At 43.0% G+C, this 15,590-nt stretch overlaps 1 protein-coding gene, 1 non-coding gene and 1 pseudogene across 6 annotated transcripts in view; 1 reads left to right on the top strand and 2 right to left on the bottom strand.

The window, feature by feature from the left end:
- Positions 1-15,590, top strand: part of LOC150064885 (spermatogenesis-associated protein 31E1-like) — a 72,186-nt gene that overhangs the window by 23,383 nt on the left and 33,213 nt on the right. The window lies entirely within an intron of this gene.
- On the bottom strand, positions 3,840-3,946 carry LOC150064888 (U6 spliceosomal RNA). Its single transcript, XR_016535072.1, has one exon. It is a non-coding gene; the product is annotated as a U6 spliceosomal RNA (small nuclear RNA).
- On the bottom strand, positions 5,027-9,229 carry LOC150064887 (large ribosomal subunit protein eL24 pseudogene; annotated as a pseudogene).

Raw genomic sequence — 15,590 nt, 5'->3', positions numbered from 1 at the left:
AATCCATAGCAATAGCTGTCCATGTGTACCAAAGTAGATTCTAACAAATAATTACTAAAAATCCATTATTATTAAAACGCACCATTTTCCTGCTGTATATTATCGTTTTGAATAGTAGTAATTTAATGGCTGAAATATGTGTTCTAATTAAAATTGCATAAACATTGCGCATATTTATGACATTTGAGTGTATGTATACAATGTGGAAGTTTTAAATCAGTGCATGTATTTTTAATTCTCAAATTTTATTTATACTGCTAAAAACATTTGAAGTCTTCAAGCTTCTTTGAACATTATTGCTCTATGTACCCACTGTACTGTGCATTAAAATACCAGAAAAATATTTTCTCTAAGATTAATGGTCTTCAGTGATTGCCCCCAAATAAATAAGTGCATGTATATCATTGTGAATAAATATAAGTAGAATTCAGTAAATTTAGCTGACATATGTATATATGTTAACATATATGGGAACATTATATATATGTGTGTGTTCACATGTATAAATTTATCTGTATAAACTGATGATAAATTTTCCCATCAGAAAATCAATGATATGGGCGGGGAGCATGGCCCAGTGGTAGAGTGCTTACCCAGCATGAACAAAGCCCTTGGTTGGATTCCTCAGTACCACATACAGAGAAAAAGCCAGATACAGTACTGTGGCTCAAGTGGTAGAGTGCTAGTCTTGAGAAAGTCCAAGGATAGTGCCCAGGCTCTGAGCTCAAGTCCCAGAACTGGCAAAAAAAATAAAATACATTCAGTGATAGATGATGCTTTCTATAAAATAGTCTATATATACTTAGGTAAATATACATATATCTCAGTTCACACAGATATAAATATTTAACAGTTGCCATCTGGGGAAACTGAAAGCTTAAGTAGTACATTAAGGTTAAGACAAAGACTAAGGTTAGGTTGTCAGACACTCTGATTATGAACTTGGAATAGAGCAAGTTAAGGTTAACTGTGTTATAGAAAGATATTACTGAATTCTCCAGTAGTATTTCAAAAATGTTCATTTTCAAAGAAATGTTTTATTGAAAGCATTCTTCTTGGAAAATCAACCTAGACAAAGGTCAGAATGTGAAAGCACTTTGCATCTCCTGTTTTTGGAGGTCTGGGATAGCTGTGATGTTCATTTAAAACTCGCTGGCATACAGAGTGAGCACCAGGGGACAACCCTGGGCTAGATATTTCCTATGCAATATGCTTCAACTGACAACACTGGCTTCTATTCCTATTTATTTCTGAAAGTTATTGAAGTAGCACTTTGGGGGGAGGGGGCAGTGGGGTTTGAACTCTGAGCCTCCCACTTGCTGGGCTTGCTTGTACCACCAGACTCAGTACTCCAGCCTTCACAAATATTTAGGAACTGGTTACTCCAATATGTTTTTTTAAGTTCTTGAGCTAGGTCTTTTGAGAGCACACAACCATGTTGGCTCTGTGGTTAACTATTTGCAGATTGAGTTGTAAATCTACTAACAGAAATGAACAGGAAAAAGAAGGAAGAAAGTAGCTGTAGGTGCTATGATTATCCAGACGTTATTTAATTACTGCCATGATCACTCTCCTTACTCCATAGTAGTAAGCATTCTGTCCTTGAAGTTTTTAAATCTTAAATTTGGTATAAAAAGATGGGAACTGCTTGAAGTCAGCTGAATTGATCACAATTTACTTTGTTAGAACTGTGGATTCGGTCTTGGGTGAATGCTTGAAATCCTAGTACTCCAGAGGCTGATTGGAGGCGAGGAGGGTCAGGATCTCTGATTGGCTAGAGCTACAGAGCAACAGCCTGTCTCAAAGAAATGGAAAAGTGAAGCTGTACAAATTAAAATTACACAAGCCATAAAATGTGTGGTATTCAATACATAGTTTCAAATACAGAGCCCACAGTATTGCATTTTTTTGTAGTCTCCTTTCCCTGCACTCATGGAATTGCTTTCCTCAAATAAATTTAATTTTCCGTAAGTATGATATTCCAATGTGTTGATAAATATGGAGAAAAATTACTTTCACCTACAGAAATATCTAGAAATTCACTGTATATTTTCATACTTATTATTATTGAAGAACTTTTTATAAGAGGCATAATTTTAAACTATTCATATTTTTAAAAGCTTAAATTATAAAATATATCTAAAAATAGTTTCTGTATAGTAGGTGAAGGAGCAAAATATTCTCTTAGGTACACTTTCCCACTCCCTCCCACCCCTTCCACACAAAGTTTCAGGACCTCATGCTCACTTAGCTTGCTTGGCTGGAGCTTTACCACTTGATCCAAGCCTCCACCATGGCTTGTTGTTGCTAATTAAAGATGGGATCTCGTCACCTTTTCTACTTTGGGTGTCTGGATCATGATCCTTTGGATCTCAGTCTTCTGAGCAACTAGAGTTGCAGGCATGAGTCCCTGGCACTAGAGGAGGAGCATATTTTAATATGCTTTGCAGATGAGACATTATATTTACCAGTGTTGAATGTACACTATTTGAAAATCGTGTTCTTATTATTGAGCATGGATGGATGGACCCAACTGGAACTAAACCAAAATTTTTAGTTAGTCATAGGGTTTAAGGGGTAGCTTTAATTTTATGTCCCAATATCAGTGTAACAGATTTGAAGCAGCAATTTTAAAATAAAGTATTTCAGTATTTCAGTTAAGACATATGGATGTGGTACCTTGATGTCACAGACTGAAGGAATTTGAATGTGGACTCTGAGACTTTGTTGGGAGGTGGTTTGGGAAACATCATCGGTGAGTGAGGAATGGTGAATCAAGAGCAGACAGAAGTGGAGCTATGGCTCATGTGGTAGAGTAATAGCCTCAGAGAAACTCAAGGACCCCACCAAGGCCCTGGGTTCAAGTCCTACAACAGATCAAAGGGAGAAAGAGAGAGAGAGAGAGAGAGAGAGAGAGAGAGAGAGAGAGAGAGAGAGAGAGAGAGAGAGAGAGAGAGGGGGGGGGAGGGAAAAGAGCCAGGTATCTGTAGTTCATTGTTGTAATGCTAACTATTGAGGAGGCTGAGACTTAGAAGACTGAGGTTTAAGGCCAGCCTGAACAGAAAGTATGTAAGATCCCCATCTCTATGAGTGTTGGAGGCATGTTTCAAGGAATTGGCAAAGAGAGAAGGGGGGGGAGAAGTGGGGGGAGAAACTGGACTTCATTGCAATTACAGTGAAGCCTCAGATGCTTCCAGATGCCACCAGCAGCAGTGGAGTGGAGTGAGAGGATTTCAGAGTGTACTGCTTTCAGGAAGGAGAGCAAAGGTCTTTAACCTCTACATTAATAATCTGTTGCTAGTGTCAGTCAAGCATTTTACTCCACAGGGTTACCTTGAGAGCCTTCCCTTCAGCTCAGGATGATTTAGGAAAAGTGTCTTTGGTATGGACTATTAACCATTTATACTCCAAACAGTTGGGGAATGAACTCCTCTGGCCCAGAAGCAGGTCTGTGTAACACCCCTCAGCACCCACCACACCTGTAATTTGCATACCTTTTCCTAGGTGGGACCAGATGGGCCCAAATATTTTCCCCAAATTTACAAAGTTTTTTTTTTCTTTTTTAAAATTTTATTTTATTGTTGGGTTACAGTTACATTTGTCAGGTAGTAGGTGCTTTTCTTCTCACATATTAATACCCCTTTCTCAGGTTTTTGTCCCCATTTCCCTTCCCCCCACCCCCTCCCAATCATCTTGTTTTCCCCCCTTCCTTTCCCTATTTCAAATAAACAAACATATACAATATACAGGGTAACAAAGTAAGATACAGTAACAACATGAGATTAACCACAAGGGCAAAAATAGAGAAGAGAAATAACATAGTACATTAAGAACAACAAAAAAATATGGAACGCTTCACAAATTTGCATGTCATCTTTGCACAGGGACCATGCTAATCTTCTCTGTATCATTCCAATTTTAGTATATGTACTGCCTAAGCGAGCACAGTTTTCCAAAGTTTTATATAATCTTTGTATCTTTTTTCCTTTGGTCAGTCCTGGGGCTTGAACTCAGGGCCTGGTCACTGTCCTTGAACACTTTTTGCTCAAGACTAGTGCTCTGCCACTTGAGCCACAGCACTACTTCTGCATTTTCTGTGCATGTAGTAACTAAGCAATCAATCTCAGGGCTTTGTGCTTGCTAGGTGAGCAGTCTACCTCTAGGCCACACTCCTGTCCCAGTGTTTGTATTTTTTATGAAAAACATTACAGGGTCTTTAACTGTATGTATAGGTCCATAGAAATGAAATAGTTATCCTGAGAGAAGGGAGAAAATGCATTTATACCTAGCAATGAAATCAATATGATTTTTCTCCATGTTTCACATTGCATTAGATTAAAATTAAGCATAAGCTTAAAGTTTCATGAATATCTTGAACATGAGGACTTAAAATGAAATAATTCCAGATGTTATTCTAGCTGAATCGTATTATTTTAATCACACATGTGGAAGCAACATAAATAGCTTAACAGTTTATCCATATTTTCTCTACATATTGTGTTTTAAACTCTTATCTAGTTTGGAGAATCTTATTAAACTCTTTTTTTTCCCTTTTGATCATAGGGCTTGAACTTGGGCTTGTGCACTGTCCCTGAGCTCTTCAGCTCAAGGCGAGCACTCTACCAGTTTGAGCCACAGCATCACTTCCAGTTTTCTAATGGTTATTGGAAATAAGAGTCTTACAGACTTTTCTGCCCAGGCTGGCTTTGAACTGAGATCCTCAGATCTCAGCCTCCTAAGTAGCTAGGATTACAGGCATGAGCCACCAGCGCCTGGCTGGGGAATCTTAAACTCTTGTATGGATGAATACTAAAATATTTTTATGGGACATAATTAAAAATTTGCATAGGACATAAATAAAAACTTAAGTTGTTGCCATTCACTTAATTTGTATATTTGTTAAAATCATACCACTAATTTCAACCAAAGCTTATTTTCCTTCGCAGTTTTCTAAAGAGAAATTTTATGTTGATTCTTTAACTTTTTTTAAAAAAGATAGATCTTTATTTCAAAGTCTGATCTGTCAAACTAGCATTTTCCACCAACTCGGGGAGCAGAAGCCTTCATAGGCTTCACAATTTTTTTGCTCAGGTGAGGCCTTTGTGGTAGCCTTAGCAGCAGCCATTACTATCTTCATGGATGCTTGCATAGACTTTTGTGCTTTCTGGATAGCCAGCATAGCTTGCTTTCACTGAGCCTTTCTAACTTCTGGTTTCTGATTTGTCTTGGCTATATCAGCAAGCAATGCACCAGCGATGGCCCTCTGGAATCTGACTGCATGTCAGATTTGAATTTCTCCTGATTGTCCCTTTTTGTTCTTTTTTTCTGTCTAATTTACCTGCTGAGAATTCCTCTTAGAAAGGAAGGCTGACTTGCATTTTGCATTGAGAACTTAGAAAACTTTCCTGTTGGTCCTGGCATAGCACCTCCTGTGCCCAAGGTAGATCTTGTAGTCACTGAGACAGCAGAGCGTAGCAGCAAGAGAAAAGAAGAGGAAGAGAGGGTCATGGGCCTGGGTATTGCCCCTGACCTCTTCAGCTCAAGGCTACAGCCCTACCCCTTAGGCCACAGGGCCACTTCCAGATTTCTGATGGTTAATTGGAGATAAGAGTCTCACTTCAGTTCCCAAGCTGGCTTTGAACTCCTATTAAAGGCTCAGATCTCAGCCTCCTGAGTAGCTAGGATTACAGGCGTAAGCCACCACACCTGTCTGTATTTTGCTTTTGTGTGTAGTTTAACATGTCTTCTTTTTCCTGCCTTGTACTAGTTTATTTGTTTGCTTTGGAACTGATTAGCTGATATGAACTTTGTTAACCTTGTACCCTGAGATTATTTCAAGAGGGAAGTTAAAACAATGAGAAAGATACTGCTTTTGTTCATTTGGCTCCAGCTGAATTTATACCTGTTGCTGCAATTGTAGCACTGGGTTTATGGATTTTGATCTTCATATTTGCAGGTCAGTGAGCTGTAACTACCTATGTGTTTGTTTCTTATCTGTACCTGATCATGTCATTTAACTGCAGAGTATTGCACCAGTGGAAAAGAGCAGTTTTTGCCAAATGACCACTCCAGTTTGGCTGATATTCTGAACAGGTTAGTTTTCGCAGATGGATGGCCAAGCAATGGTGAGGGTTGTGCCTTTGAAGTTGAAACATCTTGATTGCACATTTATTGGTGACCACATCCTGAGCTTCTAGGCAGCAAAATAAAAACTGGCTAGTAGTTTGAATTATGGACTGATAATTCCATAACCAGATAGTTATGGTCCAAGGAAAAATTGCAGCTCAACTAGTGACTGTATAGTGGCAAATTTGCTCACTGGCCAGCCAGTTCCCAGTTGAGGTCAGAAGATTCCATGTATTGTTTCTTCCAGTTACCTACAAAGCTGGACTTTCTGTAACTCAAATGGGCCGTTTGTTTGTTTGTTTGTTTGTTTGATGCTCCCTTTGCCCTGGTCTCTGCAGGTGGTAGGTACATGATCTCCCAGTGCATCAGCCCCCACTTTGCCCCATCACTGGATATCAACCCATGTCTCCCTATTTGCCATGGCAGCTGCAGTCAGTCAGCCTTTTCCCACATTTTATTTTATCTATTTATTTATTTATTTATTCATTTATTTGTGGTTCATGGGGTTTGAACTCGGCCTGACTATTGTCCCCGAGCTTTTCAGCTCAAGGCTACCACCCTACCCAAGCCCCACTTCCTACTTTCTAGAGGTTAATTGAGATAAGTGTTTCAGGTCTTTTTGTGTCCAGGCTGGCTTTGAACCTTGATCCTTAGATCTCAACCTCCTGAGTAGCTTGGATTACAGGCATAAGCCACAGCATCTGGCCATTTCCCACATTTTACTGTGGTGGATACTAACAACCAAAAGTGAATCTGCCAGAGTAATTAGGATTGGAACACCTTAGAGAACAGGGGCAGTGCAATTGCTGCTTCTGTTTTTCCAGTTATTTATTCCATGACTTCTCTGAAAGTCAGGATGAAGTCAGTCGTCTGTCTAGTCATAGATTCCACAGAGCCAGGCTTCTTAGAGGGAAATGAAAAGGCATTCCTTTGGCTGACCATCAGTGGTTTTCCCCTGATGTCTTCCACTGGTAACATCAATGCTGCTTTAATTTTGTTGAAGCATGTCAGATTCAAGTTCAGCAAATTTATTAGAGAGGAAGTTAAAATTCAAGTAGATACCTAACAAACTTGTGTTTTACTTTCTTGAATCTCAATCTTCTATGTATTTCCAATCAGACATCTTTTCTAATTTAATAAGGACTCTGATGTAAAAGTCATAATTTTCATGTATCTAGCACTATATTTCATCTTAGTGCCCTGCTAAAATTTGTCTTAATGCTGTTTTCCCTTCTTGCTGAGCTATTGGTCTTTGTCAAGAGTCTTTTTGCTATAAGTTCATCTATTTTCTTACCTCTATTTTTACTTTGAAGCTGTCTTTAAATGTTGCCTGACCATATTCATCATAAATCTTTTTCATATAAATGTTTTAAGATGGAAACTGAAAGAAAAGATGGAAAGGGTAGAAATATTTAAAGTGACAGCTGTTGTAAATATCATGAGCCAACTTTCAGCAGTTGTTATAATGATTTGACTTAACATAGATAAGCAGTGTCAACCCAACCAAAGCAAAGAGAATTTAGAATTCATTGAGTGCTCAGTGATCTTATTATGTCTCCTTCCATGATAAAATTAAAAAAAATGATCTGCCTACAATTAAACTATTTTCCAGCAGAGATAAAGAGGACTTTTTTATTTTTTTAGTACTTTTCACAAGGATTTTGAAGGTTCATGGGGGAAGGGAGCTATTGCTGAAAAGCAATGGACAATAAAATGGTCACTTTTTTTTTGGTGTGTAGGGGGGTGGGAAGGATTTTTATTATAAGAACCTTGTGAAAATGAAACATCCTAAAGACCATATGTTTAATCCTAGGTGTCGAGAGAAGAGAAAAACTTATTTACATTTGACTGTATATGTTAGACTGTATATGTTATGTATATGAATAACTTGAGGAGACCTAGTATTATTTTTTAAAGTCTAATCAAGTGTATTAGTGAATATAACCTGTCTTTGTTGGGAGACTATTACTGCTCAGTCTTATTGTGTTCTGTTGATCTATTTAAAGACTTAGATCTTATTTCAATTTTGACGAGTCAAATGCACTAAAATGTATCATTTTTCCACATTTTCCAATTCATTACTATTTAAGTTTAAGAATATTTCCTAATAATTTGGATTTTATAGTTATTTCATTTTTCATGTCTAATTTTATTCATTAAGGTCTTTTCCTTTTTTTCCTCAATTTCACTAGGGATTTATCAATCCAACTTATGTTGTCAAAAACTGACATTCTGTTTTATACATTCTTTGTAGATCTTTAAACTCCATTCCATTCATTTCTGTCCTAAGTAGTATTGCTGTCCACCTATTGCTTTTAAGGGTGGTGTATATGTGTGTGTGTATCAAATGGTCTGTGTCCAGGTAAGGTTGTATGCCATTTGGGCTTTTTTATGGCTTGGCTATAGTGAATTGTTAACATTAGTGCACACATAGGACTTTTATACTTTGATTTACATTCTTTTGGATAAATTCCCCCAAAGAGGGATTTTGGACTATAGGGTTATTTTTTTGAGAAATCTCTACAATTATTTCCACAGTTGTTGCACTAGTCTACATTATCACCAACAATGTATACGAGCTTCTTTTCCCACCCTAATTACACTCGTTTGTATTCTTGATGTTAGCTATTTTGATGGGAGTGACATGTATTTAGAACACATCTTCATGTAATTGGGAACTATGAACTGTGAATTATGACCATATATTAGGTTTTTCTAATTTTTTGGAGGTTTTATTTGAATCTCCTTTCTCCTTTGTATATTTGGTAATTAGATCCTCACCAAAATTTTCACTAGCAAAGATCATACTCTATGTTGCTCTAACATTAATCTGAAGTGTATATGTAACACTCTACCACCATATACAAATGAGAAAATATTAAAGATAATTAGGAGGGGCACACAGCTCAGGATCATTTTGTGTTGCTTGGCAAGGTCCAAATACTGACCAGACACCACGCACTCACCCTTCTGGTGCCCACACCAGCAGGGGCCCACGGGACCACTCCAGAGCCCGAGCTCCAGCGCATGGTCTTCGGCCTGCTGGTCCTGGCGGGGCTTTCCGCGTGTTTTGAATGAGGGCGCGCGTGCCCGCAGTCCGCATGCGCACTTCCGTGGCCGGCCAGGGGACGTCACAAAGGTCCCCGCGGGCCAGTGCGTCCCCAGCTAACAGAGGGGAAGGAAGAGGGGCGGCGGCCTGGCCATTTCTCCTCCAGTTGCTAACTGTTGGCACACGCCTCGCTGTCATGAGAAGGGGGCTGAGCACGTCCAGCCGCGGGCCCCGCTGCGCAGGCTTCCCAAGGCGGCTGTCCAGGGCAGGCCCCGAGCCTGCAAGCTGGCCCGCCGACAGCCCGGCCCAGCCCGACCTCAGGCTGCTGCTGACTTGGGCCCGCCACCGCCGGGCCCCGCGGACGGGCTGCCCCCGGCCAGAGGCCCCGGCCTGCGCTCCCGGGAGAGGGCGGCTGGCCTCTCGGGAGGACTCCACAGAAAGAAGCGCGGCCGTGCTGCCAAGTGGCCACTCGAGGTCGGGGACCAGCCGTCCACGCAGGGGCACGAGGACCCCGTGCTGCGGGCGGAGAGCCTCGCTTCTCACTTCCCCAGCCCAGCCGCCTGCTCAGGCTGCGGAGCTGAAGACGGCGCCCCAGCTCCATCGCCCTCGCAGCAGAGGCCCAGAAGCCAAGGGCCCAGAAGCTGCCCCCAGGACCTTGCCGGTTCCTGGAGAGCCCACGGGAGCGGCCGAGCCGCAGAGGGAGCGCCTGGGCCACGGAGACCACGCACCCTGCCGTCCTGTGAAGATCAGGAGAAACTTCACCCTCCAGGGAGCCGCGTCTCGTCCCCAGCACAGAAGTCCTCCCCGTGCTGAAAAGGACAGAGAGGCCCCCGAGCCTCCTCCGAGGACCTCACCGCATGGCCGTGACATCCCCAGCCCGCGGGACTCCTCCACGGAGGGGGAACGTCCCCTCCCCAGCTGCCCAGACTCCCAGGAGTCGGGGAAGGAGGGGGAGGCTGAAAAGCCCTCAGCTAGTCCACCGGCCAGCCCTGCGCCACCCAAATCGCCTGCTCACAAGACCACCAAAAGGAAAGCATCGCTGCCGCCGTATCTTCCCCTGCCGCTGCCGCTGCCGCTGCCTGTGCCCTGGGGTCGAGGTGAGCTTCCCCCACCCGCGAAACTTCCTTGTCTCCAACCGCAGAGAGACTGGGACGTGTGCGACAACAGCCCGGCTTACAGAAGTCACATCTGTAGGACAGAAGCCTCGGAGGGTAGACCAGAGGCAGTGCCACAAGGCAGTGCCACCGCGACTGCCTCGTCTGATGCAGGGACCAGCGTCCCCTGCTCCCTGCCTACTTGCACTTCCAACGTGCCAGCTCTCCCCGACCCCCCTAACGTGGCTGGGCATGCCCCCGGGACCCACACCGTGGCAGCGCACTCATCAAACCCTCAGGAGGGGCCGACGCCTAAAACCCGCAGTGACCCTGTGGCTCCCGCCACCGGCTCAGCTTGTCACAGTACCCCTACTTCGGATTCGAGTGTTGTAAAGGACGACAGCGAAGACCATCCTCTTGGCTCAAAAGCCACAATCCCTCCTACTTCTGCCTTCCCCAAACTCACTCCCCCTGGGCCTTTGCCTAACCGTTGCCCAATGGAATCCCCTGTTCCTATGTGTGTAGATTCCCCTCTGCCTCTTTCCTTCCCTATTCACCCTCCTATGGTTCCTATGACTGTGTCCAGTTTGAATAATGACACCACCACAGTTTTTGTTACTCTTGCCCCTAGGGTATCCTCTTGTGTGTCCATGCCACAGGCTACACGTGATGACATTGTTGACATGGATACCACGCCACCTTCTGAGGCAGTCATTTTTACATCTTCCCCAGTTTCCAGCACCAACCCCTATCCATCTCCCCAAACCCCTTGTAGCCTGCGGCAGGGGCACCTTCTGAATGGGCCAGTACCTACCAGCCCACCTACACCCCATCCCTATCCATTCCCCCAGCCCCCCTGCATGCTGTGCCAGGGGAATCTTCTAAATGGGACAGTTCCTACAAACCTCTCTCCACCCCAACCTTATCCCTTCCCTCTGGTTCCCTATAGCCCAGGCCAGGGGCAGCTGGTGACGGGGCAGGTTTCCACTAACCCACCTCCACCTATGGTCCCCTGTCCTTCTCTAGTTCTTAAACAACCCTTTGTGCCTCAGAGCTGCCCTTGGTGCACCAATGCCATCTCTAATGGGCAGCAGCCCAGTGTGTCTATTCCCATGTGTGTGGTTCCTTCTGTAGTCGCCAACAAGGGTTCAGTCACTGTCCCTATTTCTGGAGGCAATGTTTCCTCACCAGCTAAAACCCCCACGGATGATGATAATGCTATGGATACCACGCCACCTTCACATGCATCAGTTTTTCCATCTCATGTCTCAATGATCAACCACACTGCTTTGAACCTGGTGCCTCTCACTTCTACTCACCTGCCACACAGTGGCATAATTTCCACTATACAAGGACCTGACAGTTCAACTTTACAACCCCAGCTTATGCACGGACCAACCACTAATACTGGAAATCTTTCCAGTTCCAGAGCTATCCCTCACCCCACATTAGGGGTCTTAAATGGGCAATGTGACAATAGTTACTTTCAGACTGTGTCAACAGTCATCATACCAGCTGATGGCCTAACTGCTCCTACAATGCAACTGCCCAGAGATACCACCACACAATCAAGCCCCATGGACATCACATTGTCATCCTCAGCAGTGAGCCCTGCAGGCGTCACCCAGCAAGCCTCTTCTAGCAACTCTGAGCGTGCTGTGCACCCTGCCACACCTGCAGTGTATAGCATGAAAACCCCGACCCCGTCAGGCTCTGGTGACATGAAATCACCAATTCAACAAGCCACTTCAGGTACATTGGCTGTCATGGGAAAAAGCATTTCATCAAATGCGGGACACTCACTGTCTGGCACATCTTCCAAACATTCACGTTCAGAATCTAGGACATCACATGTCAACCGTATGCGTAAATTACATTTGTAGAAACATCCAAGTTTCCCATGGGACTCATTGAGATTCTTTCTCTTCCCCTTACACTGACAAACATGGCCTCATCTCCATATAGAGTGGTTGACACATCTGAAGATTCCTCTGGATACTATAAAAGGACACTGTGTGACTTGTAACCCTCCCTGGCTTGAGGATCTTGGCTTGAACACTCCATTTTCAGTAGCCATCCAACTAGCAACAAGACAAATTTCTTTATAGTTTATTTCGACATCCCTTATATTTCCCCAGTTACATACATCTATTAAAAATAAAAGTTAAAATTTGTTTTGTATAATTGTTTTGTCACTCTTCCTTTGGGGGATTATATCAAACATTAGAGTGTCTATAAAAATGAAAAAAAACAGAACCAAGAAGGGTGGCTCACACCTGTAATTCTACCTATTCTGGAGACTGAGTTCTGAGAATCATAGTTCAAAGCTGGCCCAGGCACTAAATACTGGAGACTGGAATTAGGCACTAGAAAACCTGAATTGGCACTGTGGCTTCAGAGGTAGGGCAATAGCCTTGAGCTGAAGAGCTCAGGGACATTTCCCATGCTCAGGGGTAGGTTGGTAGCCTTGAGTTGAAGAGCTTAGAGACTGCAACCAGGTCCCAAGTTCAAGCCCCATGACTGCCAAAAATAAATAAAAAGCAGAGCTTTGCATGTGAATCAGATTAGTGGAAGGTCTATATAAAGAATTAGGTGAGAAGGAAGACATAGAGTCAGAGCTTTAAAGCATACTCAAAAACAAATGATTTCTAAGTCTCTTCTCAAACCCTCTTTTTAGGTATCTGTTCCCTGGACCTGTAATGGTGTGCATGTATTCTTGCATATTCCAGGAACTATTTTTTGTCAGGGAAGAATTTGAACTCAAGGACTCATGATAGCTATGCTTAATTTTTTGGCTAGTGCTCTAGCACTTTTGACATGACTCCAGCCCATAATTTTGCTTTTTAATCAGAGTTAGAATATCTTTGATTTAATTGCTTAAACTATGGTCCACTGGATCTTGGCCTCTAGAATAAAGAGGATTATCAGCATGAGCCTCTTGTGCACAGCTTGCAGGAGTTCCTTATGTATTCCCAGTATGTGTTCACTTGTTATGAAAATATCCAATTTCTAGACAGTTCTGTAAGTGAAGTAATTTTACTATGAGATTTACTAATAGCATTGATTCATGCATTGGAATGAATCACCCTCATGGAAATACTCAATTTCTTTATTTGAGGGCATCAATTCCATGCATGTATGGAGAAGAGACTAATACCATGGACTTTGTTCGTCAAACTCTATATTGAACACCACATGTTTAATAGCCTGTACAATTTTAATGCATACAGATTCACTTTTGTGTTCTTTGAAACAGGCTGTTCCTGTGCAGCTCTAGCAGATCGGAAATCCTGATCCTTCTGCCTTGACATTCACCGCAGACCCAGTCTAATCCATAGTTCTAACAGAATAACTTGTAACCAATTCAGCTGACTTCAAAGCAGTTCTAAATGTCTTAACAGATTAGAAAACTTGGAACAGAGACCACTTATTAGATGATGGCAGGAATAAAATATAGCCTGGGTGATCCTAGCCCCTACAGCTACTACTTCTATCTTTTCCCCATTCATTTCTGTTAGTAGATATTTACAAATAAAGCTGCAATTACAAATAAAACTTCAAATAGTTACCCATAGAGCCAACATTGCTGTGTGTCCCCAAAAGTTCTAATTCATGAACTTGAAAAAACATATCGGAATAACCAGTACCTAAATATTTGTGAAGACAATAGTTTGCATAGTTGAAAAACATATTTAAGGTATACATTTTGAAGAGCTGCCATCCTAGCTATTCAGGAGGCAGGGTTTGGAGGATCTCAGTTGCATGTCAACTTGGGTACTAAAGTCCATGAGACTCCATCGCCAATGAACCAGCAAAATGCCAGGCTGGAGTAATGAATCAGGTCATGCAAGCAGGCCTAATGAGTGTGAAACTCTGAGTTCCAACTCCACTTCCCTATTCCCCAAAAAACTTCTGCTTTAATAACTTCCAGAGAGAAATAGTAAAGGAAGCCAATGTTGTCTGCTGAACCTTATTGCATGTAAAGTGCCTAGCACCTCAATAATATACATCTCAACACTAATGATACATTTCAACAATAAATATATATCTAGCACCTTTGTGGATCTGTAAATCACAAGCCCTGTGTGGTCATCTTTGGGGAACGTATAGCAGTGAGTTGCTTGTAGCCAGCACAGGAGAGCCTCTCACTGTGACTCCTTTAAAGCAGCAACTCCACACCCCACCCCCACCCCCAGACATCTGAACAATGGACTCATGCTCAGTCAGAACGTATTTATAACTGCATCATGCCTCTGTGGTCCATGAGTCAGGATAGCCTAGCACCCCAGGGAGTAGAAGGGAAAGCGCACAGTCTCTGACCCCAAACCCAGAGTAACAGAGGTGCTTTATGCAGGCAGAGAGAAGTGATACAGATTGGGAGATGTCTTAGCACTAAGGGAGACTCTGAGGAGTCCCTTCTTCTCCCACCCAGTCCTCTACAGATCAGGTTGGTGGGCTGGGAGGGCCTGGTCTCCAAAGACAGTGTCTACGGAATCCCCAACACTCTGAGCTAACGCTTAGCTAATTCCTTCAATTTCGAACTCTGGAAAGCCTTCCTGGTACTTCGTAGGGAGAAGCATGCTTCCCCCATCCAGTGGGAATCCAGTGTCAGAATTAAGACACATGCACTGGGCGCAGTGGCTCACGCCTGTAATCCTAATCTCAGGAGGCTGAGATCTGAGGATCAAGGTTCAAAGCCAGCCCAGGCAAAAAAAGACCAGAGACTTATCTCTAATTAGCCTCTAGAAAATGGGAAATGGGGTTTGGCTCAAGGGTAGGGCAGTAGCCTTGAGTTGAAGAGCTCAGGGACAGTGCCCAGGCCCAGTTCAAGCCCCATGACTCAAAAAAAATAAAAAATTAAGACACACACAACTGGTGACCCCTCGAGGGACAGCATAATGAAAGAGACCTCAAAGACAGAGAAGCTGGAGACCTCTCAGCTTGGGAAGCCTCCAGGGCTCACTTGAAGAAACTTGAACTGGGCAAAGGGCTAGAGATAGAGAGGCAGAGTGTTGTTTCTCCTCCAGCAGAGCTGCTACACCATGTATCCCAGATTCTGGTGCTAACTGAGGAAGAGCCAAGCCACTTGGGGACAGAGCACAGCTGAGAGGAAATCTCATCCTCTACAACTAGAAGAAGACTCATTGTTTCTTTTTTCCTGTTATCTTATGTTTCCTCCTGTATTTCATGGATAGTTTCCTCTTCCTCCACTTTTCTCTCTGCTATCACTCTTGTCTGTTGCTCCTCTTCAGTTTCTGATATCTACTCCACAAAATCTGAACTATGAATATATACATGTGGGTATTGGGTACCTGCTATTG

The sequence above is a fragment of the Megascapheus bottae genome, chromosome 3, assembly GCF_031878675.1.
Source record: "Megascapheus bottae isolate mThoBot1 chromosome 3, mThoBot2.hap1, whole genome shotgun sequence".
NCBI lineage: Eukaryota > Metazoa > Chordata > Mammalia > Rodentia > Geomyidae > Megascapheus > Megascapheus bottae.
The sequence above is the reverse complement of the archived record's forward strand: the minus strand, read 5'-3'. Positions and strand labels throughout refer to the sequence as shown.